Raw genomic sequence first — 25,886 nt, 5'->3', positions numbered from 1 at the left:
AAATGTAATTTCCTCACCTTTGTTGATTAAGTAGGCTACTTAAGTCTCAGTGACAACATACTAAACTTACAGTAGACAGACAGGCCTATGATCCCAGCCAATAAGAGAACACACAGCAGCCCCAGACACACTGCAGCAATTCCAGAGGGTCTCTTCCACCACTGAAAATGCACTAAATCACAAATTGTTAAAGTAAGTAAAGTAATCTTTGGTAATGTGTTTTACTGTATCATCCAGGATTGGGACAAATAAAGCTATAGCAATACAGGGTAATATCACCTGTTCAATGTGTGTATTTTGTGTGTGTGTGTGTGTGTGTGTGTGTGTGTGTGTGTGTGTGTGTGTGTGTGTGTGTGTGTGTGTGTGTGTGTGTGTGTGTGTGTGTGTGTGTGTGTGTGTGTGTGTGTGTGATCTTACCAGAAGCACCAATTCCATCTCTTGGACTGGGTTTGAAGTCTCTTACGTTGCCATATAATTGGCCATCAATGTCTGTGTTCTTCATTGCATCAGGCTCATCGTCTTCAAATCCATCTGAGTTTCCATAAACTCCCTCTGACATCTTAACACACTTGTGCTCAAATACAGTAACTTCTACTTCTAACCTCAACTCTAATGTATGTCTGTAGCTGTGTCTTCTCCCTGCACTGTCCTGCGTCTGTGTGATTTACTGTAGTGACACTATTTTTTAAACGTTCAACCACAGTGAAGGGGAAACTGGTCACCACGTGACTTGAACCAGCCTTAGTTCCTAATCTGAACATGTTTGTTTCCCAGTGTTCATCAGTTTTAAACATGTGATTCAACTTAAGTGATAATATACTACATGATATGACTCTATATCATGCTATATGATGTATGAGTGCGTCACAGGGTCGTAATTTTGGATACATTCACATATACCCTACATGTATCCTGACTAAATTTACAGCCCCCCTGCCTTCAAATGGAGAGACAATTATGTCTTGCACTCTGTGACCGGCGGTGCAGGGGGAAGTTGCCACAAGACACTGATCTTAGGTCCGTTTTGAATTTCCACCACAAATGGTTAAAGTTAGGATTTTGGGAGGGAAACCTGATTCTAGATCTGTACCATATAGGCTCTTTGTTCTATCTATGCTGAATGTGAAGAGTTACTCAGAATGAAAAAGCAGAAGTTCTGACAACATCTCCATAGTTTCAGTTTTAAGAGAATAGAAAGAATAAAAACCCTTCACATGTTTTATGACAAAAAGTTCATATTTCCACCCTGTCTTTCAGTACAACATAACATATACATACTGGTTACATCTAATGACACAACTCTCTCTGCACTGATTCCACTGTTCCACATGACATCTACCTACATGAACTATTATACAACTCTACAGCTCTACTCTATTCCACAGGAGGAGAGAAAGCATCACACAGATCCTTAAATACAGGGACAGAGTCAAAGGTGTCCCTCTGGTGGATGTAGTACTAACTACAGGTACAGCTGTAGTGTTGGTGACAGAGACCTGGGTGGATGTAGTACTAACTACAGGTACAGCTGTAGTGTTGTTGACAGAGACCTGGGTGGATGTAGTACTAATAACAGGTACAGCTGTAGTGTTGGTGACAGAGACCTGGGAGGATGTAGTACTAACTACAGGTACAGCTGTAGTGTTGGTGACAGAGACCTGGGTGAATGTAGTACTAACTACAGGTACAGATGTAGTGTTGGTGACAGAGACCTGGGTGGATGTAGTACTAACTACAGGTACAGCTGTAGTGTTGTTGACAGAGACCTGGGTGGATGTAGTACTAATAACAGGTACAGCTGTAGTGTTGGTGACAGAGACCTGGGAGGATGTAGTACTAACTACAGGTACAGCTGTAGTGTTGGTGACAGAGACCTGGGTGAATGTAGTACTAACTACAGGTACAGATGTAGTGTTGGTGACAGAGACCTGGGTGGATGTAGTACTAACTACAGGTACAGCTGTAGTGTTGGTGACAGAGACCTGGGTGGATGTAGTATTAACTACAGGTACTACAGTTGGTGACAGAGACCAGGACACAGTTACCCAAAGCATATTAAGGCTAAATTAATCTTAGAACAATAGGATCCTGTGGTAATAACGATGGAGCCTTAAAATGCTTTTGGGAAACGGGGCCCTGGGCTATAGAGCTCCCTACCATCTCAACAGAGTCCTTCATTGAGCCCTGAGACGCACCCACATTGCCTGCCCTGTCCACTACCATCAGTTCCACCTTCTTTGAACAGCAGGTGGTGATGCAAGCCACCCGGGTCACGTTCTCGGCCCTGGGGCCCAACGCCATAGCAGTGTTCAGGGTCCCGTTGCCTTGGCATAGGGTGACACAGACGATGCCGGTCAGGTTGGCAGAGAGCTGCCAGTAAAGAGGCACTGCAGTCAGCCGGGTGGACGAGGGGGGGGGGGGGGGTTGTCACCTGGAGGAAGGGGAGATGGAACAGGCAGAGAAAGAGAGAGACAGTGGGAGAGAGTGAGTGGTTAAGAGAGAGAGAGACAGCGCTTAGTCAGACAACTGAGGTAGTGGTGGTAGCGGTTGTGGTTGTTGTGGTGGTAGTGGTGGTGGTAGTATTGGTAGTTGTGGTGGTAGTGGTAGTGTCGGTTGTGGTGGTGGTAGTATTGGTAGTTGTGGTGGTGGTGGTTGTAGTGGTTTTGTTGGTAGTTGTGGTGGTTGTGGTGGTAGTGGTGGTTGTGGTGGTGTTTGTGGTTGTGGTGGTTTTGTTGGTAGTTGTGGTGGTAGTGTCGGTTGTTGTGGTAGTGGTGGTAGTGGTGGTTGTGGTGGTGGTTGTGGTGGTTGTAGTGGTTTTGTTGGTAGTTGTGGTGGTTGTGGTGGTAGTGGTGGTAGTGGCGGTAGTGGTGGTGGTTGTGGTGGTGGTGGTGGCGGCTGTGGTGGCAGTTGTCGCTGTGGTGTTAGTGGTGGTAGTGTCGGTTGTGGTGGTTGTGGTGGTAGTGGCGGTAGTGGCGGTTCTGGTGGCGGTTGTGGTGGTGGTTGTGGTTGTTGTGGTGGCGGTTGTGGAGGTAGTGGCCGTTGTGGCGGTTATGGTGGTGGTTGTGGTTGTTGTGGTTGCGGTTGCGGTTGTGGAGGTAGTGGCCGTTGTGGCGGTTATGGTGGTGGTTGTGGTGGTAGTTGTGGTTGTGGTGGTGGTTGTGGTGGTAGTGGTGGTAGTGGCGGTAGTGGCCGTTGTGGTGGTGGTAGTTGTGGTGGTGGTTGTCTCCCGGGTGGCGCAGTGGTCTAGAGCACTGCATCGCAGTGCTAGCTGCGCCACCAGAGTCTCTGGGTTCGCGCCCAGGCTCTGTCGCAGCCGGCCGCGACCGGGAGGTCCGTGGGGCGACGCACAATTGGCTTAGCGTAGTGGTAGTGGTAGTGGTGGTTGTGTCGATTGTGGTGGTAGAGGTGGCACCATCTCTGACCAGCAAAGCTGGTATCTTACACCAACAAAGTCCTTTCAAATCAGTGACCAGAGAGACAATATGAAGAGAGGAGGCCCAATTTAGAGTTTTGGAACATGACCCTTACCTTGTTGACAACAGAGAGACGCAGGACAGCGTAGTTCAAGTATGTGGCTCCAACGGAATCGATGTTCAGGGTGACGTCCGTTCCCGACAGAGTGCTGGCAGGCGCTATGAGGGTCACCATGGAGATGCTGGTGGGGAAGGAGGAAGTGAAGGTCGTTGATGTCTCGGACGGTAAAGGTTCCTCCACTACATTTCACCAGAACACTCGGGGCCCTGGTCCAGAGGAAAAGTGTGCACTTTCAGACCCAGACAGAGAGTTCTACAAGAGGAAACCAACTGACCGTAACAGAGATGCTGGAAGTCTTTATCTGAGTGGAGGCCTGTCTCTGGAAGAGGCTAGGTGATGATTTGGTGGTGGTGCTGTTGCTCTCTCCCCTCAGACGCACCAAAAAACTCCCCCTGCTGGACTCTGGCACACTACCACAATAAATAAATCCTATTTCTACACTCCTGTTCCCATGTCCAAGCTTTGCCTACATTTGGTGTATCATTTTACTATAGTCAGTGTCCAGATTTCAGTTTCTATTTAACCCATCTAAACAGTAGGCTACAGTTCCCCTTGATGTGTCATACGCCTATTTGAAGTCCCATCTTATGACTGTCAAATTTGTGTAGCACCTCACAATCATCACATATAACATAGCATAACATAACACTGCTATCATACTCTTTTACCACTTCACCAAATATTTTCCAAACATGACTTTTCTGGCCCTGCCTTCGCTTTATCCTCCATGGATTGACGTTAACTTTTTCTGACAAAAAAAGCATTAAATAAAACCCGACAAGGTAATAAAAAAAACAACAACAATGTAAAAAATAAGCTAATTTAAAAACGACAACGTAATTAAAATAAGGTGGAGAAAATGTCCGCTGGTGACTCACCGGGGAAAGAGCCAGTGTTTCTGGCTTGTCATTAAATGTGAAGACCTGCTATTTTATCAAATCAATTATCTGTAATTATCATTACCTGATTAAACTAATCATGTATATTAAATTAACTAGGAAGTCGGGGCACAATGGAATAATTTGTTTATATATATATCTCCCGAATCCACTCTTAAAGATCTGAGATATTTTATATCAACAGCAGTCAATCAGTCATTAATTATTCTTATTACCTTTGTCAGTCTCATCTGAACGTCGTAAATTGTTGGTTATCTGCATGAACCCAGCCTCTACTCTGAATAATCCATACACCAATTGACTCAATTATGTATTTACTAACTAATTAAACAATTACATAATATACAATACATAATAACATTATACAGTAAAATACCATCCCTTGTGGACTAAACAAGACAAAACAGTTTGGTTATAACACAGTACAATCAGTGAGAAGAGAAGGGGGTTTTGGAAGAAAGGAACATTGGTCTTTATCAGACCTGGGAAGCTATTGTCACATAAATACATATGCCACTAACTATTGCTCATTCGGAAAAGCAATGCTTATTGTTTACGTGAAGTTGGTGATGTGAGGCTCTGGTTTGCCCAGTCGATGTCACCCTGTCCTTTGTGGAATCTTCCGGGTCGTCGTGTGAGAAGTTGGTCTGGTCTGAGAGGTTCATCTCACTCTGGAGAATGGTTCACGTCGATCAGTGTTCTCCTACTAGATTTGCTACCTTTCCAGCTGCAGTCTGTTAGGCTGTCATCTAGGACTCACTTCTTCTTGAGCGATCAGTAGTTCAGAGTTCATACCATTTCACGTATAGAGCAAGCTCCCACGTTTCCTGGCTTGTATGGTTGACATTAGAATTAGCCCTTTTAAACGTGAGGACAAATCCTCACGGTATTCGGAACTGACGTGGCTTTGGGTCACAGGCCTTTTATAGAAATGTAGAAAAGGGGTTGGTTCATAATTTCCAACCAATGCCTATTCACTTGGGCGTGGCTACTGACTTAGTTAAACTTTACAGGGAAGATGATTTTCTCATTTTAAAAGTTAACATCACATTACATAATTTCGCAAATTGTTTCATCTTTACTCATTCATTTTATACAGGAATTAGATGCAAACCTCATAACTTCGACACCTGTATAAACAGAGTTAGGGTAATGTGGCTGTATTGTCTTTCATGAGGTCACAAACATGAAACAAAACGGACCGGGTCGTAGCTGGTTTCCCTGGGACCATTTACACATTCTCCAAAATAGGATTATTGTTCAATTCTCTTTACAATGCCAATATGAAGGCTGTATTTGAATGGCTGCATTTGAAATGTGGTTGCCTGTTTTGGTAGCTGGTTAGTTAGCCAGTGGACTGAAAATGTTACTTCCCATAGAGTTCCAGTACTTGATCCTAGTGTGGTCTGACTGGTGTGTATGTGTTGTTATTCCCAGCTGGCCCTCATGGCGACACCACCCTCCTCTGAGATCTTTGTGTTCACTGATGCTCCTGCTAAAGACACTGCACTGTAGAGCACACACACACACACACACACACACACACACACACACACACACACACACACACACACACACACACACACACACACACACACACACACACACACACACACACACACACACACACACACACACACACACAGGAACCAGTGGAGGCTGGTGGGAGGAGGTATAGGAGGACAAGCTTATTGTAATGGCTGGATTGGAATACATGGAACACATCAAGTATATGGAATCCACACGTTTTACCAAAATTTCATTCCAGCCACTGCAATGAGCCCATCCTCCTATAGCTCCTCCCACCAGCCTCTATTGACTGTCACCACCATCATAGAGAGCACCAAGTTTGTGGTTACAAGGGTTTTCAATACTGTTTTTCTTTCTGTCTTTCTGTTCTTTCTCTCTCGTTCTCATTTTGTCTCTCTCTCTCTCTGACACTCTTCTCTCTCTCTCTTTCTCTGCATCTCAATGTACAGTCGTGGCCAAAAGTTTTGTTCAGATGTTACTATGGAATACTGAAGTATAATTACAAGCATTTCATAAGTGTCAAAGACTTTTATTGACAATTACATGAAGTTGATGCAAAGAGACAATATTTGCAGTGTTGACCCTTCTTTTTCAAGACCTCTGCAATCCGCCCTGGCATGCTGTCAATTAACTTCTGGGCCACGTCCTGACTGATGGCAGCTCATTCTTGCATAATCAATGCTTGGAGTTGTGGGTTTTTGTTATTCCACCCGCCTCTTGAGGATTGACCACAAGTTATCAATGGGATTAAGGTCTGGGGAGTTTCCTGGCCATGGACACAAAGTATCGATGTTTTGTTCCCAGAGCCAGTTAGTTATCACTTTTGCCTTATGGCAAGGTGCTCCATCATCAAGGCATTGTTCATCACCAAACTGTTCTTGGACGGTTGGGAGAAGTTGCTCTCGTTGGGACCATTCTTTATTCATGGCTGTGTTCTTAGGTAAAATTGTGAGTGAGCCCACTCCCTTGGCTGAGAAGCAACCCCACACATGAATGGTCTCAGGGTGCTTTACTGTTGGCATGACACAGGACTGATGGTAACGCTCACCTTTTCTTCTCCGGACAAGCTTTTTTCCGGATGCCCCAAACAATCCGAAAGGGGATTCATGAGAGAAAATGACTTTACCCCAGTCCTCAGCAGTCCAATCCCTGTACCTTCTGCAGAATATCAGTCTGTCCCTGATGTTTTTCCTGGAGAGAAGTGGCTTCTTTGTTGCCCTTCTTGACACCAGGCCATCCTCCAAAAGTCTTCGCCTCACTGTACATGCAGATGCACTCACACCTGCCTGCTGCCATTCCTGAGCAAGATCTGTACTGGTGGTGTCCCGATCCCGCAGCTGAATCAACTTTAGGAAACAGTCCTGGCACTTGCTGGAAGAGACCCTCTGGAGTTGCTGCAGTGTGACTGGGGCTGCTGTGTGTTCTAATAATCTTTGACAGTCAGTCTTTGTTGGCAAGTTACATATAAGCACAACATCAAATGCTCATGTTTGACTGTTACATATGATATTTAATATATGTTAACAGTTAGCCTTTGTTCTTCATTTCCCCTCTATGATCTATATCTTCCTGGTATGATAGTGTCCTGTCCATCATCACAAATAGCAAGTCCCATTCCCTGGACAGGAGGACTGTGTTGAGATATACTCTGGACAAGATGACCATGTAGAGACATGGAATGATTTATATTGTGCTGCAGAAAATGTTTTAACAATAACCACTGTAACAATCTCTCACACTCACACAACTACGCACACAACTACGCACACAAGTTTTCAAACTTGTAAACATTTTTGTATTATTACATTTCCATTTTATTCTGAGGATGACATCATAAACAGTTAGTCACAGACTCAGAGCAGAGACAGAAACAGACACAGACAGAGAGACAACGATAGTACCAGAACCCGAGTACAGACAGAAAACACAGTAAGTTTTTGGAGATGTCTGAGGCCATCAATGCTGAGCCAGATATGAACAAGAAGGTCAAGTTTAACAGAGGTGAGATGGAGGAGAGGATTGTGGATATCTACGTCAGTGCAGACACCCTGAGAGACGGTGAGACCAGCACCAAGAGAGAAGAGACAGCAGACACTGCTCCTAATAATGGACCAGGAGACCAGCACTCAGGTAAAACACACACACACACACACACACACACACACACACACACACACACACACACACACACACACACACACACACACACACACACACACACACACACACACACACACACACACACACACACACACACACACACGCAAATAAATTACACACACAATACATATAACAGGTGAGATTATCCTGTAGTACTACAGATGTATTTGTCCCAATCCTGGATGATACAGTAAAACACATTACCAAAGATATTTAATCATTTGTGATTCAGTACATTTTCAGTGGTGGAAGAGACTCTCTGGAATTGCTGCAGCGTGTCTGGGGCTGCTGTGTGTTCTCCTACTGGCTGGGATCATAGGCCAGTCTTTCCAATGTAAGTCTACAGTATATCTATACTAAACAGCAATATAAATGCAACATGCAAACATTTCTAAGATTTTACTGAGTTACAGTTCATATCAGTCAATGGAAATAAATTCATTAGGCCCTAATCTATGTATGTCATATGACTGGCAAAGGTTCAGCCATGGGTGAGCCTTGGAGGGCATAGGTCCACCCACTTGGCAGCCAGATTCCAACTACTGTGGAACCAGGCCCAGCCAATCAGAATGAGTTTTTCCCCACAAAAGGGCTTTATTACAGACAGAAATACTCCTCAGCACCCTCCCTCAGACGATCCAACAGGTGAAGAAGCCAGATGTGGAGGTCATGGGCTTGCGTGGTTACACGTGATCTGCGGTTGTGAGGCCAGTTGGACGTACTGCCAAATTCTCTAAAACAACATTGGAGTCAGCTTATGTTAGAGAAATGAACATTAATTTATCTGACAACGGCTCTGGTGGACATTCCTGCAGTTAGCATGCCAGATGCACGTTCCCTCAAAACTTGAGACATCTGTGGCAAAACTACACATTTTAAAGAGGCCTTTTATTCTCTGCTGCACAAGGTGCACCTGTGTAATGATCATGCTGTTTAATCAGCTTCTTGATATGCCACACCTGTTAGGTGGATAGACTATCTTGGCAAAGGATAAATGCTGACGAACAGGGATGTAAACACATTTGAGAGAAATAATCTTTTTTGTGCATATGGAACATTTCTGGGATCTTTAAATTCATCTCATGCAACATGGGACCAACACATGTTGCATTTATATTTTTGTTCACTATTTAAATAGTTCTTATAATTCAGATTTAATAGTTCTGATATGATCTATTTTAGTAAGCAACTTCGTCTTTATTGTTGTTGCAGACAGCAACGTCTCAAAGAACTCATCTGCAGAGAGAGACCAGCTACAGAACAGTTACAACAACCTGACTAAAGAGAGAGACCAGCTACAGACCAGTAACAACAACCTGACTACAGAGAGAGACCAGTTACAGACCAGTTACAACAACCTGACTAAAGAGAGAGACCAGCTACAGACAATTTACATCACCATGACTAAAGAGAGAGACCAGCTACAGACCAGTTACAACAACCTGACTAAAGAAAGAGACCAACTACAGACTGAGAGAGATTTTCTTAGCGGGAGGCTTACCAATTGCAGTGAGTAAACCTACAGTAACAAATTATCATTCATCCAACAAACTGTATAGTGTGTCTGTGTTCTTTCATTAAGTATCCAGGGTGATAAGTTGAAGGAAATTCATGTTATATTATTGTAGAACAAACCTGTCCTGAAGGCTGGCAGAAATTTGAATCCAGTTGGTACTTCCTGTCTGAGACGACTGAGAAAACCTGGGAGAAGAGCAGACAGGACTGTCTGGAGAGAGGAGCAGACCTGGTGATCATAAACAGTGATAAGGAACAGGTGGGAGTGAGAAAGAGAGAGAGATAGTTAGAAATGATCAAACATTAATATATATTTATCTTTCTCAACAACAGGAGTTTCTCTTCAACCTCAAGAAGAGTGTCTGGATTGGTCTGACTGACTCTGTTACTGAGGGGACCTGGAAATGGGTGGACGGCACCCCACTGACCACAGGGTGAGAGATGATAACTAATCTATCAATAAAACAATCAACCTTTTTCTATAGAGGTAATTGTCATTGATGGCAGGCAACAAAGTTAACTATGAAACATGTCTGTACATTATTTAGAATTGCGATGTTCTAAATTACGTCTGACTGTTATTAACCCTGTAGGTACTGGTATTAACCATGATATCTGACTCTTTTTAACCCTGTAGGTGCTGGTATTAACTATGATATCTTACTGTTTTTAACCCTGTAGGTGCTGGTATTAACTATGATATCTGACTGTTATTAACCCTGTAGGTACTGGTATTAACCATGATATCTGACTGTTTTTAACCCTGTAGGTGCTGGTATTAACTATGATATCTGACTGTTATTAACCCTGTAGGTGCTGGTATTAACTATGATATCTGACTGTTATTAACCCTGTAGGTGCTGGTATTAACCATGATATATGACTGTTATTAACCCTGTAGGTGCTGGTATTAACCATGATATCTGACTGTTATTAACCCTGTAGGTGCTGGTATTAACCATGATATCTGACTGTTATTAACCCTGTAGGTGCTGGTATTAACCATGATATCTGACTGTTTTAACCCTGTAGGTACTGGTATTAACCATGATATCTGACTGTTTTTAACCCTGTAGGTACTGGTATTAACCATGATATCTGACTGTTTTTAACCCTGTAGGTTCTGGTATTAACTATGATATCTGACTGTTATTAACCCTGTAGGTGCTGGTATTAACCATTATATCTGACTGTTATTAACCCTGTAGGTGCTGGTATTAACCATTATATCTGACTGTTTTTAACCCTGTAGCTACTGGTATTAACTATGATATCTGACTGTTATTAACCCTGTAGGTACTGGTATTAACCATGATATCTGACTGTTATTAACCCTGTAGGTACTGGTATTAACCATGCTATCTGACTGTTTTTAACCCTGTAGGTACTGGTATTAACCATGATATCTGACTGTTGTTAACCCTGTAGGTAATGGTATTAACCATGCTATCTGACTGTTTTTAACCCTGTAGGTTCTGGTATTAACCATGATATCTGACTGTTATTAACCCTGTAGGTACTGGTATTAACCATATATTTCTGACTGTTTTTAACCCTGTAGGTACTGGTATTAACCATGCTATCTGACTGTTTTTAACCCTGTAGGTACTGGTATTAACCATGATATCTGACTGTTTTTAACCCTGTAGGTTCTGGTATTAACCATGATATCTGACTGTTTTTAAACCTGTAGGTACTGGTATTAAACATGATATCTGACTGTTTTTAACCCTGTAGGTACTGGTATTAACCATGATATCTGACTGTTTTAACCCTGTAGGTAGTGCTATTAACCATAATATCTGAGTGTTTTTAACCCTGTAAGTACTGGTATTAACCATGCTATCTGACTGTTTTTATCCATGTAAGTGCTGGTATTAACCATAATATCTGAGTGTTTTTAACCCTGTAGGTACTGGTATTAACCCTGATATCTGAGTGTTTTTAACCCTGTAGGTACTGGTATTAATCATGATATCTGACTGTTTTTAACCCTGTAGCTACTGGTATTAACCATGATATCTGACTGTTTTTATCCATGTAAGTGCTGGTATTAACCATGATATCTGACTGTTGTTAACCCTGTAGGTAATGGTATTAACCATGCTATCTGACTGTTTTTAACCCTGTAGGTTCTGGTATTAACCATGCTATCTGACTGTTATTAACCCTGTAGGTACTGGTATTAACCATATATTTCTGACTGTTTTTAACTCTGTAGGTACTGGTATTAACCATGCTATCTGACTGTTTTTAACCCTGTAGGTACTGGTATTAAACATGATATCTGACTGTTTTTAACCCTGTAGGTACTGGTATTAACCATGATATCTGACTGTTTTAACCCTGTAGGTAGTGCTATTAACCATAATATCTGAGTGTTTTTAACCCTGTAAGTACTGGTATTAACCATGCTATCTGACTGTTTTTATCCATGTAAGTGCTGGTATTAACCATAATATCTGAGTGTTTTAAACCCTGTAGGTACTGGTATTAACCCTGATATCTGAGTGTTTTTAACCCTGTAGGTACTGGTATTAATCATGATATCTGACTGTTTTTAACCCTGTAGCTACTGGTATTAACCATGATATCTGACTGTTTTTATCCATGTAAGTGCTGGTATTAACCATGATATCTGACTGTTGTTAACCCTGTAGGTAATGGTATTAACCATGCTATCTGACTGTTTTTAACCCTGTAGGTTCTGGTATTAACCATGCTATCTGACTGTTATTAACCCTGTAGGTACTGGTATTAACCATATATTTCTGACTGTTTTTAACCCTGTAGGTACTGGTATTAACCATGCTATCTGACTGTTTTTAACCCTGTAGGTTCTGGTATTAACCATGCTATCTGACTGTTATTAACCCTGTAGGTACTGGTATTAACCATATATTTCTGACTGTTTTTAACCCTGTAGGTACTGGTATTAACCATGCTATCTGACTGTTGTTAACCCTGTAAGTACTGGTATTAACCATGATATCTGACTGTTTTTAACCCTGTAGGTAATGGTATTAAACATGATATCTGACTGTTTTTAACCCTGTAGGTACTGGTATTAACCATGATATCTGACTGTTTTTAACCCTGTAGGTAATGGTATTAAACATGATATCTGACTGTTTTTAACCCTGTAGGTACTGGTATTAACCATGTTATCTGACTGTTTTTAACCCTGTAGGTACTGGTATTAACCATGATATCTGAGTGTTTTTAACCCTGTAGGTACTGGTATTAACCATGATATCTGACTGTTTTTAACCCTGTAGGTACTGGTATTAACCATGTTATCTGACTGTTTTTAACCCTGTAGGTACTGGTATTAACCATGATATCTGACTGTTTTAACCCTGTAGGTACTGGTATTAACCATGATATCTGAGTGTTTTTAACCCTGTAAGTACTGGTATTAACCATGCTATCTGACTGTTTTTATCCATGTAAGTGCTGGTATTAACCATAATATCTGAGTGTTTTTAACCCTGTAGGTACTGGTATTAACCCTGATATCTGAGTGTTTTTAACCCTGTAGGTACTGGTATTAATCATGATATCTGACTGTTTTTAACCCTGTAGCTACTGGTATTAACCATGATATCTGACTGTTTTTATCCATGTAAGTGCTGGTATTAACCATGATATAATGAATTTTTTTAACCCTGTAGGTACTGGTATTAACCATGATATCTGACTGTTTTTAACCTTTTAGGTACTGGTATTAATCATGATATCTGACTGTTTTTAACCCTGTAGGTACTGGTATTAACCATGATATCTGACTGTTGTTAACCCTGTAGGTACTGGTATTAACCATGATATCTGACTGTTGTTAACCCTGTAGGTACTGGTATTAACCATGATATCTGACTGTTTTTAACCTTGTAGGTGCTGTTATTAACCATGATATCTGACTGTTTTTAACCCTGTAGGTTCTGGTATTAACCATGATATCTGACTGTTTTTAACCCTGTAGGTACTGGTATTAAACATGATATCTGACTGTTTTTAACCCTGTAGGTACTGGTATTAACCATGCTATCTGACTGTTTTTAACCCTGTAGGTACTGGAATTAACCATGATATCTGAGTGTTTTTAACCCCGTAGGTACTGGTATTAACCATGATATCTGACTGTTTTAACACTGTAGGTAGTGCTATTAACCATAATATCTGAGTGTTTTTAACCCTGTAAGTACTGGTATTAACCATGATATCTGACTGTTTTTATCCATGTAAGTGCTGGTATTAACCATGATATAATGAATTTTTTTAACCCTGTAGGTACTGGTATTAACCATGATATCTGACTGTTTTTAACCTTTTAGGTACTGGTATTAATCATGATATCTGACTGTTTTTAACCCTGTAGCTACTTGTACTAACCATGATATCTGACTGTTTTTATCCATGTAAGTGCTGGTATTAACCATGATATAATGACTTTTTTTAACCCTGTAGGTACTGGTATTAACCATGATATCTGAGTGTTTTTAACCCTGTAGGTACTGGTATTAACCATGATATCTGACTGTTTTTAACCCTGTAGGTACTGGTATTAACCATGATATCTGACTGTTGTTAACCCTGTAGGTACTGGTATTAACCATGATATCTGACTGTTTTTAACCCTGTAGGTAATGGTATTAAACATGATATCTGACTGTTTTTAACCCTGTAGGTACTGGTATTAACCATGATATCTGACTGTTTTTATCCATGTAAGTGCTGGTATTAACCATAATATCTGAGTGTTTTTAACCCTGTAGGTACTGGTATTAACCATGATATCTGACTGTTTTTAACCCTGTAGCTACTGGTATTAACCATGATATCTGACTGTTTTTATCCATGTAAGTGCTGGTATTAACCATGATATAATGAATTTTTTTAACCCTGTAGGTACTGGTATTAACCATGATATCTGACTGTTTTTAACCTTTTAGGTACTGGTATTAATCATGATATCTGACTGTTTTTAACCCTGTAGGTACTGGTATTAACCATGATATCTGACTGTTGTTAACCCTGTAGGTACTGGTATTAACCATGATATCTGACTGTTGTTAACCCTGTAGGTACTGGTATTAACCATGATATCTGACTGTTTTTAACCTTGTAGGTGCTGTTATTAACCATGATATCTGACTGTTTTTAACCCTGTAGGTTCTGGTATTAACCATGATATCTGACTGGTTTTAACCCTGTAGGTACTGGTATTAAACATGATATCTGACTGTTTTTAACCCTGTAGGTACTGGTATTAACCATGCTATCTGACTGTTTTTAACCCTGTAGGTACTGGTATTAACCATGATATCTGAGTGTTTTTAACCCTGTAGGTACTGGTATTAACCATGATATCTGACTGTTTTAACCCTGTAGGTAGTGCTATTAACCATAATATCTGAGTGTTTTTAACACTGTAAGTACTGGTATTAACCATGATATCTGACTGTTTTTATCCATGTAAGTGCTGGTATTAACCATGATATAATGAATTTTTTTAACCCTGTAGGTACTGGTATTAACCATGATATCTGACTGTTTTTAACCTTTTAGGTACTGGTATTAATCATGATATCTGACTGTTTTTAACCCTGTAGCTACTTGTACTAACCATGATATCTGACTGTTTTTATCCATGTAAGTGCTGGTATTAACCATGATATAATGACTTTTTTTAACCCTGTAGGTACTGGTATTAACCATGATATCTGAGTGTTTTTAACCCTGTAGGTACTGGTATTAACCATGATATCTGACTGTTTTTAACCCTGTAGGTACTGGTATTAACCATGATATCTGACTGTTGTTAACCCTGTAGGTACTGGTATTAACCATGATATCTGACTGTTTTAACCCTGTAGGTACTGGTATTAACCATGATATCTGTCTGTTTTTAACCCTGTATGTTCTGGTATTAAATATGCTATCTGACTGTTTTAACCCTGTAGGTACTGGTATTAACCATGATATCTGACTGTTTTAACCCTGTAGGTACTACTATTAACCATAATATCTGAGTGTTTTTACCCTGTAAGTACTGGTATTAACCATGCTATCTGACTGTTTTTAACCCTGTAGGTACTGGTATTAACCATGATATCTGACTGTTTTTAACCCTGTAGGTTCTGGTATTAACCATGATATCTGACTGTTTTTAACCCTGTAGGTACTGGTATTAACCATGCTATCTGACTGTTGTTAACCCTGTAAGTACTGGTATTAACCATGATATCTGACTGTTTTTAACCCTGTAGGTAATGGTATTAAACATGATATCTGACTGTTTTTAACCCTGTAGGTACTGGTATTAACCATGATATCTGACTGTTTTTAACCCTGTAGGTAATGGTATTAAACATGATATCTGACTGTTTTTAACCCTGTAGGTACTGGTATTAACCATGTTATCTGACTGTTTTTAACCCTGTAGGTACTGGTATTAACCATGATATCTGAGTGTTTTTAACCCTGTAGGTACTGGTATTAACCATGATATCTGACTGTTTTAACCCTGTAGGTAGTGCTATTAACCATAATATCTGAGTGTTTTTAACCCTGTAAGTACTGGTATTAACCATGCTATCTGACTGTTTTTATCCATGTAAGTGCTGGTATTAACCATAATATCTGAGTGTTTTTAACCCTGTAGGTACTGGTATTAACCCTGATATCTGAGTGTTTTTAACCCTGTAGGTACTGGTATTAATCATGATATCTGACTGTTTCTAACCCTGTAGCTACTGGTATTAACCATGATATCTGACTGTTTTTATCCATGTAAGTGCTGGTATTAACCATGATATAATGAATTTTTTTAACCCTGTAGGTACTGGTATTAACCATGATATCTGACTGTTTTTAACCTTTTAGGTACTGGTATTAATCATGATATCTGACTGTTGTTAACCCTGTAGGTACTGGTATTAACCATGATATCTGACTGTTTTTAACCCTGTAGGTACTGGTATTAACCATGATATCTGACTGTTGTTAACCCTGTAGGTACTGGTATTAACCATGATATCTGACTGTTGTTAACCCTGTAGGTACTGGTATTAACCATGATATCTGACTGTTTTTAACCTTGTAGGTGCTGTTATTAACCATGATATCTGACTGTTTTTAACCCTGTAGGTTCTGGTATTAACCATGATATCTGACTGTTTTTAACCCTGTAGGTACTGGTATTAAACATGATATCTGACTGTTTTTAACCCTGTAGGTACTGGTATTAACCATGCTATCTGACTGTTTTTAACCCTGTAGGTACTGGTATTAACCATGATATCTGAGTGTTTTTAACCGTGTAGGTACTGGTATTAACCATGATATCTGACTGTTTTTAACCCTGTAGGTTCTGGTATTAACCATGATATCTGACTGTTGTTAACCCTGTAGGTACTGGTATTAACCATGATATCTGACTGTTGTTAACCCTGTAGGTACTGGTATTAACCATGATATCTGACTGTTTTTAACCCTGTAGGTGCTGGTATTAACCATGATATCTGACTGTTTTAACCCTGTAGGTACTGGTATTAACCATGATATCTGACTGTTTTTAACCCTGTAGGTTCTGGTATTAACCATGATATCTGACTGTTTTTAACCCTGTAGGTACTGGTATTAACCATGATATCTGACTGTTTTTAACCCTGTAGGTACTGTTATTAACCATGATATCTGACTGTTTTTAACCCTGTAGCTACTGGTATTAACCATGATATCTGACTGTTTTTATGCCTGTAAGTGCTGGTATTAACCATGATATCTGACTGTTTATAACCCTGTAGGTACTGGTATTAACCATGATATAATGACTGTTTTTAACCCTGTAGGTACTGCTATTAACCATGATATCTGAGTGTTTTTAACCCTGTTGGTACTGGTATTAACCATGCTATCTGACTGTTATTAACCCTGTAGGTACTGGTATTAACCATGATATAATGACTGTTTTTAACCCTGTAGGTACTGGTATTAACCATGATATCTGACTGTTTTTAACCCTGTAGGTGCTGGTATTAACCATGATATCTGACTGTTGTTAACCCTGTAGGTACTGGTATTAACCATGATATCTGACTGTTGTTAACCCTGTAGGTACTGGAATGACAAGCAGCCTGATAGTGAAGATCCTACTGGGGAAGAGGACTGTGTTGAGATACATAAAGATTGGACTCCACTTAAGGCATGGAATGACATGTCATGTGACAGGAAACTCAACTGGATTTGTGAGAAAGTGTTTTAACATCACCATGACAACATACTATAACACATACAGCAGTTTATAGTGTACACAACTTTGTTCTTCATACTCTCTCTTGCTCTCTCTCTCACACACACACACACACACACACACACACACACACACACACACACACACACACACACACACACACACACACACACACACAGACTCTCTCTCTATCACACTTACACACATTTTCACACACACACACACACACGCACACGCACGCACGCACACATGCATGGAGGTACACACAAGCATTCAAATGCACCTATTGTTGTATTTGTTTGTTGTATCATATTAATAAAAGTCCTACTTATTTCCTGTTTGTAGCTTCCTGTGTACCAGTAGTTATGTTTGACATATCATCAGAGGCAACATAAAGTTAGTACACTTGACTTAGTGCATACAAATAATGTTCAATTCAAATGTATTCTACAGATATTTAAATGCTCCAGTTTAGGCCTGGTGATAACATTCTCAACAGTACCAAACCACCATTACATACACTGTATAGGAGTTGACTGTATCACTAATCAATGAGTGCAGTAGAGATATAAAAGGATCTCAAAGGATGTTACTTAATCATCTTTGACCATCAGTCTTTGTTGTCAAGTCACATACAATATCAAATGCTCATATCTGACTGCTGTTCCCATATAACGGTCCCAAAAGAGTGAAGTGGATATTTTCAGTCGTTCAAACAGCTGTCACTCAAAATCTCATCCTCACTGGTTTAAGACTACCCACCCTCAATATCCACTTGGAGCAGTTTGTACTGTCAAATCTATTGTATGGACATTATAATGACCCATGTTTGTAGTCCTGGACCTCCTGAACATGTTGATGTATATTTGGGAGTAAACAGAGGGTCCAGATCAGCAGAAAGGAAGGGGGAGTTCTGGAAACTCCCTGAATTATCTTGGGGCTGTTACATATGATATTTAATATATGTTAACAACTAGCCTTTGTTGTCCACTTCCCCTCTATGATCTATATCTTCCTGGTATGATAGTGTCCTGTCCATCATCACAAATAGCAAGTCCTGTTCCCTGGGCAGGAGGACTGTGTTGAGATATACTCTGGACAAGATGACCATGTAGAGAAATGGAATAATTTATATTGTGCCGCAGAAAATGCTTTAACAATAACCATTGTATCTCTCACACGCACACAAGCACGCACACAAGTATGCACACATGTTTGAAAACTTGTTCCATTTTTTGTATTAGCATAGCCACAACTACCCGTGTCATTTTGCTGATACTTCCCTAGAGTTAATACCTACAGCTGTCACACAGACAGAGACCCACAGATAACTCAGAGACAGAGATATCACTAGAAGCATAAATTTAACGTATAGAGGGCCTGCAGTTGACCTACCTTGCCTCAAGGCTGCCATGTTGGAAGACCACCACATTAATTCTAGAACAAGAGACTTAATGTACAGTAGACCATCGGCGGAAATCCCATCCCCCAATATATCACTGTAAACATAGCTATGTAATATCAATAATATTAATAATACGCAATGAAAGCACTTGTGCTGATTATAGACACTTAATAGTGTGTTTTTAAGTTTCAAAAGATTGCGACACCCCCGCTCTTTGCCTCACAATGGTTTGATCCACTGCCTCCCACCACCCAGCAGTGTCACATGATGCAGGTACTGTGCATGTGTGGGATTCTGACATAGTCTGTTGTTGGTGGCTGACCTCCAGTAAGTAGTTCAAACAAAGGATATGTTAGACATTTCTTTTACCACTCAATACAAGAAGACACATTTATAACCGTCACCAGTCTTCATTTTCGCTGCATTAACTTACAGATCACTCTCTATGTTAGCTAGCGGTTAACTTATGTTTGCTAGCTAGCTACAGTAACATCAACCAGTTTTTGCAGCTATTTGAATTTGAGTCAATGAGAGAAGCTAGCAATGCAATGTAGTGTTCCTTAGCTGGCAAGGTAACAGAGGGTTCGTGTCCACCATCTGAAAGGCCCTCAATGCACGTAACTAACGTGAGGGTGATCCAGTCAATCGCACCATAGCGATGTTGTTTTATTTTGGCAGGGTTCACACACACACAATAGCTACATTTGCAGAGCTAGCGTGCAAACATTAGCTAACAAGCTAGCTAGAACCTATTCCATGTATGTGGCGTCGTCAAAGGTGGATCTTTGCTATCGTCAGTTTATTCCAACATCAGCATGCAGCTGTAGTGCTTCAAAGTCCCTGCGATAAGGTTAGCGATAAACTGAACAGAACTACACTCTCTTATACCATTGTCTTAAATATCTTTAATGGTCTCGTTGCAAAAGCTAAATTGTTGCTGGGGGTCTTTGAAGCACATGTGTGCCGATCTTGGAGTAAACTGACGATAGCAAAGATTATAGCAAACACCACAGAAACAGAATTGGTGCTCGCTAGCTCTGCAAATTCAGCTATTGTTGGAAGCCAGCCAATATAAAACATAAACTATATTAAAATTACAAAAGGTTGCAGCATACGTTGTGTAAATGGTGAACTCATACAGCTGTCAACCCTTGTCACTGCAATCCGTTTCACATTTGCTAGCTGACTAGCTAGCTTCCTTTTAGATCGAAGCCATCTAGAATGATAGATGGTAGAAGAACATCTAGAATGATAGATGGTAGAAGAACATCTAGAATGATAGAAGCCCATCTAGAATGATAGATGGTAGAAGAACATCTAGAATGATAGAAGCCCATCTAGAATGATAGATGGTAGAAGAACATCTAGAATGATAGAAGCCCATCTAGAATGATAGATGGTAGAAGAACATCTAGAATGATAGAAGATGATAGAAGCCCATCTCCTACTGTAAATAACCTGCACACTGTGCGTGTGTAGCCAGCCAGCCAGGTAGAAAAATGGCAGAAAAAAGACGGACATCAAGAGTATTTTTCAGTACACCAAAACGCAAAGTAAGAACCCCCTACTAGCCTAATATCTCAAAGACTAGTTGATAAAATAATCATTTGAAAGAAGTGAAATGATAATGTAAATGTTTCATAATGATGTCATTAGGCAGAGCAGGCAACAGATGGCACACAGACAGCAGAGCTAGGGACAGACTGGCAGAGACGGGGAGTCTCAGGTAAGTTTGTTGAGTCTTTGTTTGGCAACATTCTGAAAGGTTCTCTCTTTTTATTAAGACTTGTAAAATTGGGACATAATTGGAAAATGCCATGGATACCCCCACTCTCAACTTAAACTGGTGACTGAACTAAGATATGTTAAAGGCAATGGTATTGTTGTTGTGATTAATTGTGTAGTTTTGGGTACCAGTAGTTAGGAGTATGGCACCTTATTTATTTTCCAGGAGACAGACTGTGAGGCAGTGAGGGTGGTGAAAGGGAAAGAGCCACGGAGAGAGACTTCAGAGGACAGTGTCACAGCCACGGCAGGACCAGGTGTCACCCTTGTTGCCAGCAGCACCAGTATAAGGGACAGTGGCACAGCATTGTCCAGTTACCTCAGCGATGGCACAAAACCATATCAGCCACACGCACAATTTATAGAACCACAAATTCTTGCCTACAGAGTGTTGAGGTTTCAAGAGAGATGGTTTTGCGGTTTCCCCTGGCTACATTATAATCCATCAATAAAAGGAGTGTTGTGTTTTCACTGTAGTCAAGGGTTTTCAAGCCAGACATCTTTTGGCCAAAGAGCGGATGTTGCCTTCATTAGTGCAGGATTTAGGACCTGGAGAAAAGCCATTGTAAAATTCACAGCACATCAAAACTGCCAAACCCACCGCCACTTTGTAGATGTAACAGCACACCAGCTAAATCCAATCAGTGCCCAGTTATCCAGCGCGTGGGGTAAACAGTAGAAATGATTTATCTTTTGCAACGAGACCATTAAAGATCCTTTGAAACCTAGAAACATATGTTTGTTTATTTTGTTCAGTAGTGTGTTTAGCAGTGGTTCTCAACCTTTTTTGGGTACTGGAACCCCTGCATATTTTGAGGCAAGGTTTTGAGTGGTCGTCAGGGACCTCCAACCCCTCTATATTATATGTAAAGTTACTGGAATCCTTGTGGTTCTGAATATGTTCATTACACTTTTTTATTTCACCGACCCTTTGCAATTACACCAGGGACCCCTTTTGGTCCACGGACCCCTGTTTGAGAACCCCTGGTGTATATTATGATATTTGTGCTTTTGTTTAGTAGTTTTTAGTACATGACATTACACTTACTAATTATTTATTTAATGTTATTGTATTTAAAATTACATACATTGTGTGACATACTTGTCCATAGCTGCTGTTTGAAGAGTTGAGACACTGACTGAACAATAAGTATTTTTGAAGGATATTTTGGTTGATTTATTTGGGTTTTTCATTGAAGTAGTTATTTTGCTTTTAGAACTGTACTCATTTTGAGCTTTTTGTTCATGTAAAGCTATTGTAGTAGACTGTGGCACATATTTAATGACTATATAAATAAAAAAGTAAAATAAAAAGGTCAATTCAATACGGAGACCAACTTTGTGATGGTTCTCAATAGAGATTATTTTAGATGAGATCACACCATGTTCATTGTATTTCTGAAAACTGCACCAATACACAGTCTACAGTACCATTGCCACCTACTGGCCTTTCTTGGTATTGCTGGTTGTAAATACAAATACCTGCCTACATACTGGACTGATAAGGAACACTGCTATAACTATTATTATTAGTAGTATTATAATGATTTAAACATTTGAACAAGTTGGGACAACCCTTCAGTTAACTACTGTACCTATCAATTATCCAGTTGTAGTAATTATGGTTCCTCAATATACATGTAACATTTTACATTTAACATATTAAAACGTAGGGTATGTGTTACAGCACTACTTTTGGTGTCACCCTCAGGAATTGCTCTTGAGAAGATGTCATGTAATTGTCCAATCCAAAGTTGATATCAGCTTTTCACCCCTGCAGTAGACCTACATAGAAAGACCCAGGCATTGTTAAAGATGTCAAATGTCATCTATACTGAACCAGATATGAACAAGAAGGTCAAGTTTAACAGAGGTGAGATGGAGGAGAGGATTGTGGATATCTACGTCAGTGCAGACACCCTGAGAGACGGTGAGACCAGCACCAAGAGAGAAGAGACAGCAGACACTGCTCCTAATAATGGACCAGGAGACCAGCACTCAGGTAAAACACACACTCACAAAACATAACACTATATTGTATGTGTCCACAGAGCCTGATAGCTCAGAGAAGAGACCCTTCCTAGTTGCTGCAGTGTGTCTGGGGCTGCTGTGTGTTCTCCTACTGGCTGGGATCATAGGCCTGTCTGTCTACTGTGAGTTTGTGTCCAAGTTCATTGCTTATCACCTAATTGTAAGAAGTATAGGTTACTAGGCCTATTTACCTGGAGTTCAGCTAGTAACTATGTGTTTATACTTTATAGATAACAGAGCCATCAAAGATTCTGAGAATAAAAAGGAACAACTTGTCACAGAATTTTTCCTTTTATAAGACTAACGCAACTGCAGAGAGAGACCAGTTACAGACCAGATACAACAACCTGACTAAAGAGAGAGACCAGTTACAGACCAAGTACAACAACCTGACTGAAGAGAGAGACCAGTTACAGACCAGATACAACAACCTGACTGAAGAGAGACCAGTTACAGACCAAATACAACAACCTGACTGAAGAGAGAGACCAGTTACAGACCAGATACAACAACCTGACTGAAGAGAGAGACCAACTACAGACCAGATACAACAACCTGACTGAAGAGAGAGACCAGCTACAGACCAGATACAACATCCTGACTGAAGAGAGAGACCAGCTACAGACCAGATACAACAACCTGACTGAAGAGGGAGACCAGCTACAGACCAGATACAACAACCTGACTGAAGAGAGAGACCAGTTACAGACCAGATACAACAACCTGACTGAAGAGGGAGACCAGCTACAGACCAGATACAACAACCTGACTGAAGAGAGAGACCAGCTACAGACCAGATACAACAACCTGACTGAAGAGAAAGGCCATATTCAGGCAAAGCTTTTTGAGATATAAACTCTGATAAATTAGAAGATAAATCAACAATAATTATATATCAATGGGTTTATGAGTATAAAGATACTGACTAAGTTTCTCAATGTGTTCACCTTTGCTCTTCAACAGAGCAGCATTGTCAGGAGGGATGGAGATACTTTGACTCCAGTTTGTACTTCCTCTCTACTGAGGAGAAAGTCCTGTCTGCTCTCCTCCCAGGTTGTCTGGAGAGAGGAGCAGACCTGGTGATCATAAATGAGAGAGGGAGAGAGAGAGAGAGAGAGAGGTGGAGCAAGTATACTTTTCATCAGTACACTAATATGTGTGCAGTATTTTAAAAATTATCAATTGTGACATAATCTTCATCTTTCTCGACAACATACACTTGTCTTCAACCTCCACCTGAGAGCCTGGATTGGTCTGACTGACTCTGTAACTGAGGGGACCTGGAAGTGGGTGGACGACACCCCACTAACCACAGGGTGAGAGATTTGACCATTTTACCTTGTGATATGGAGATAAAAAACAACAAAGATATATTGCTTCCAATCATGTTCAATAAAAAGGTATGTTTCCACTCATGAATGTCATTGAAGAGAACTATAGATGTATTATAGAAACCAGGTAATATTTACATGTGAAAATGTAAACTAAATGTGTTGATGGTCCATTCTTGATAATGGTATGATCATCTTACAGAGTGTGTTTGTAAAACATAGGACTATGTGTATAATTGAGGAGGATGTTTGTACCACAGTGTCTGACTGTCTGGTTCTCTGTGTTGTTTAGGTACTGGGGGACAGGACAGCCTGATAATAGTGGGCAAGAGGACTGTGTTGAGATATACTATGGACAAGATGACCCTGTACAGACATGGAATGATGACAAATGTGACAAATATCATAACTGGATCTGTGAGAAAGTGGTGTAACAATAACCCACAGTAACAAACATTATCTCTGTCTCTCTTTCTCTCTCCCTCTAATGGTTGGATAAGGTCCTGAATGGTTAAGTGATGATTCCACCTAGTGGTTAAAGTGACAGATGAACTCACCATAGAGGTGAAATAATGATATTACAGACTTATCAAAACACATTGGAGAATAGAATCTTAGGGGAGGGACCTTGGACCTTCTCCTCTAATAGGGTTGAAAGGAGGATAGGAGATAGGAGGAGAGGAATCTAGGAAAGACTAATTGAGATAGAGCCTTAGCGTCAGAGAGAGACATAGAGGTTGAGGAAGAAACTTAAGAGAATGAGGAAGAGAGAAACAATAAGACAAATGATTGTTGTGTTTAGATTTAGAGGAGAGTATGTAGACGTACTGTCCTCTGTAAAATGATTATTCTTTATTTTTATTAGAAACATGTCATGTGATTTACCATAGACTTATGCTTAGTAAAATAAAATTGGGACCAATTATTAACCAATGCTTATCACTTTAATGATATGAATAACAAAGTCACTTTTGAGAAAAAAAAGGAACAATTGTCTTTAACAAGGTATACCAGCTTCCTGATTGGATACTGAGAGGGCACACTCACACACAAACAAAAACAATGCTAATGATAGGTGAGAATGACTCACAACCTTCACTGTACAAGGGACAACGTGTAGGTAACCAATGGCAACACCAAGCACCAGAGGACCTGTCTGCTACACACTCATCATGGTGTCTAATGGGGTCTCCACCCTCTCCCTCTCTGTTCTCTGTCTGTGGACCACAGCAGGTGACAGGATGTGTCAAGGCTCTATCCACCAATAAGAAACAGACCTGAAATGTGTCCTTAATGGCACCCTATTCTCTATATAGTGCACTACATAGGGAAATAGGATGCCATTTGGGACGCACCCTTAAAGACCAGACTGTTGTGTATAACGTCCTCTCCATCCCTTGTTCATTCTGTTCCTGACATCTTTCTTCCTCTTTTTAATGTTT

The 25,886-nt window shown here is 40.4% G+C and overlaps 2 long non-coding RNA genes across 2 annotated transcripts; both read left to right on the top strand.

The window, feature by feature from the left end:
* The first annotated feature begins 9,999 nt into the window (after positions 1-9,999).
* Positions 10,000-25,445, top strand: LOC120053057. The gene is made up of 2 exons (XR_005477435.1): positions 10,000-10,072; positions 24,737-25,445. It is a non-coding gene; the product is annotated as an uncharacterized LOC120053057 (long non-coding RNA).
* On the top strand, positions 20,277-21,000 carry LOC120053058. Its single transcript, XR_005477436.1, has 3 exons — positions 20,277-20,528; positions 20,734-20,850; positions 20,954-21,000. It is a non-coding gene; the product is annotated as an uncharacterized LOC120053058 (long non-coding RNA).
* Positions 25,446-25,886: the final 441 nt, after the last annotated feature.

This window comes from Salvelinus namaycush, chromosome 8 (assembly GCF_016432855.1).
Source record: "Salvelinus namaycush isolate Seneca chromosome 8, SaNama_1.0, whole genome shotgun sequence".
Lineage (NCBI taxonomy): Eukaryota > Metazoa > Chordata > Actinopteri > Salmoniformes > Salmonidae > Salvelinus > Salvelinus namaycush.
The sequence above is the reverse complement of the archived record's forward strand: the minus strand, read 5'-3'. Positions and strand labels throughout refer to the sequence as shown.